We start from the raw sequence: 2,840 nt of genomic DNA, 5'->3' as shown, positions 1-2,840 counted from the left end.
ATACCATTTGACCCAGCCATTCCATTACTAGGTATATACCCTAAAGAAGTGAGAGCCATGACAAGAACAGATACATGCACACCTATGTTCATCGCAGCACTATTTACAATAGCCAAAAGATGGAAACAACCTAGGTGTCCACAAACTGAGGAATGGATAACCCAACTATGGTACATACACACAGTGAAAGAATGTGCATAATGTAGAATCTGCAGAACACTGCATAAAGTGGATGAACTTGGAGGACATTATGCTGAGTGAAATAAGTCAATCACAGAAGGACAAGTATTAGTCCATTATTGTAAAAGACAAGAAAAGGTTCATCTATGGAAGGAAATTTTCTTTGTTGGTTACCAGGGGTGGGAGGGTAGGGTAGTAAACACTGTTAGATAGGTAGAGATTGAGTAGTGATGTGGGTGAAGAGAAGGGCATTTTGTACCAAATGTGAGTGATCACCATAGTGGCACTGAGGAAGAGGAAGACAGAGAGAGGTACATGGGAGGTACAGAAAACAAAGATGAACCCTTCTGCACCTACAGTACTGTGTTGTCAGTGAAGGCAAACATGGGTATATGGGTGGATAGATGGGTGGACAAGCTGAACTATTAGTTATGTCCATGCAGCAGGGAGTGTACCCAAGACCATGTTTAGGGTTGGCAGACAATGGTCCTATAAGCGTATTTGTATGATCTGAATTCCCGGTGTTTAGTAGAGCTGACAAGGGACAAGGTTGTAGTCACTCCTTGGTCACAGCCAGGTACCCAAAGGGACTGAGTAGTTGAATCTGTGGGTTTGGGACCATAGTCACAGTGGACATCAAGCTCAATTGCCATAACATACTACACAAAACATTGTTCCACCTCCTACATTGAGGAGTAGCGACTGGGATCTTAAAAGCTTGCAAGCAGCCATCTAGATGCGATGATGGGTCTCTGCTCATCTACAGCAAAGAAGAATGAAGGAAACCAAAGATTCATGGAAAGAATTAGTCCTAGTGACTGGTACACCATGCTATCTGCAACCTATATGACTGTGAGACCAGAAGAACTAGATGGTGCCCAGCTATCACTGTCAACCACTCGGAAGGGGATCTATGTAGGAGATCCTAGATAGAGAAGGAGAACAATGTGGAACAAAACTCAAAATAATTTGGAAAAAAAAAGGGAGGGGGGTGACCAGGGTTACTGGTCCAGTAGAGCCTGGTGGAACCACTGAGACTATGGTCCCTAGCTGCACTTCAGGTCTGGAATTGAACCCACACCTGTGGCTTCCAGCCAAACAAAAGACAGGCATATGAGTTGAACATCTACCTGAGGTAGATACACTCCTTGGAAAGAACAATCATGGGAGAAAGAAGGGCTGGTTATGCACAGGGAGACAGCTCAGGGAGCAGGAGTGCATGGAGGGATGGACACAAGGAAGAGGTGACTTGTCAGGAGGAAGTGGGAGGGGAGCTGTTGCATTGTGGTGAATTGTGGTCAATGTCATGAGACAAAATGTATGTGAACTGCTGTATGGAAAGTGAATTTGCTCTGTAAATTTTCACCCAAATCACAATTTAAAAAAGAAAGAAAGAAAACAGAAAGGTCACAGCCATTGAAAACTCTATGGAGAAGTTCTACTTGACTTGACAGCAACTAACAACAAGAAGCATGGTCATTAATCTGTGCATTCATCCTCAGTGTAATGCAGAGTTATGACAGTGCTGGTAGCTTACCCGCCAGGAAGCTATTCAAATAATATAAGACAAAACTGCCCCCTCGTGAGAAGACTGAAGAGAGAAAGTAAAGGAGGAATCTTTTTTTTTTTTTTGCTTGCTTTTAGTCTTTATTTTCCCTAGGAAAGAGCAGGGGTCTCAAGACCCTTCAAAGCCATGTTCTGATTGTATGTTGACATTTTCTTTATGGACCACATAAATGGGGCCACTTTTTTAGTGGTTTCAGAAACAAGAGCCAAAGGGAATTTGAGATGGATGGTGATCGTCAAACCCACTTAAAGCAAACCAGTTGTCTTGGAGTCCATTCCATTCTATGGTGACCTCATGTGTTTCCAAGTGAAACTGTGCTCCACAGCGTTTTCAGTGGCTGATTTTTCAGAAGTAGATCCCCAGGCATTTCTTCTGGGTAGATTTGAACTACCAATCTTTCAGTTAGCAGCTCAGTCCTTAACCATTTGTGCCAACTAGAGACACTTCCCAGTCCACTAGGCTCTCCTTTAATTCTTCCCTTTCTCATGTTCCTCACATCACACTCACATATCGGCAGTCAAGCCAGCCAACTCATCAGTAATAGATAGACGAGGTTGACTTGCTTTAGTCTCTTCTTTTTTCAGCTATTGCTTAGATTCTTTTCGTCCTGGAGCATGTAATCCCTTATAAATCAATTTGTCTGATACATGAGGTTGCTTATAATCATGAATAGTAGTTAAGAAAATGGGTTCTGGAGGTGGACATGCCTACATTCAAATCCCAAACTTGCAGCTTTCTGGCTGTTTGATTCCAAGCAAATCAAGAGACTGCATAATTTAGTCTTCAGCTTCATTATCTATAAAATAATGATAGTTACTGCCTCCTAATATGGACGTGAGAATTAAGTAAGATAATGCATATAAAATGCTTAGCATTTTGTTAAACATAATAATTAATAAAACTCACTACTGTCGAGTCGTTTCCAAATCATACTGCCCCTCCTTGGGTCACTTACCCCTCGGAAGTGGTATCTCTACGGAAGTTGTTGTTATTGTTGTTATTTGCTGTCAAGTCGGCCCCGACTCATAGCGACCCCTCCTTGGGTTTCCGAGGCAGTATCACTATGGAAGTAGGATTGCCCAACCTTCCTTCC

At 42.5% G+C, this 2,840-nt stretch overlaps 1 protein-coding gene across 1 annotated transcript in view; it reads left to right on the top strand.

The window, feature by feature from the left end:
- Positions 1-2,840, top strand: part of GRAMD1B (GRAM domain containing 1B) — a 295,766-nt gene that overhangs the window by 156,875 nt on the left and 136,051 nt on the right. The gene's annotated exons all lie outside the window — the stretch shown is intronic.

The sequence above is a fragment of the Orycteropus afer genome, unplaced genomic scaffold (genome assembly GCF_000298275.1).
Source record: "Orycteropus afer afer isolate SDZICR_OR568_19922 unplaced genomic scaffold, OryAfe1.0 scaffold00258, whole genome shotgun sequence".
Taxonomy (NCBI): Eukaryota; Metazoa; Chordata; class Mammalia; order Tubulidentata; family Orycteropodidae; genus Orycteropus; species Orycteropus afer.
Note: the sequence above shows the minus strand (reverse complement) of the source record. Positions and strands in the feature narration are given on the sequence as shown.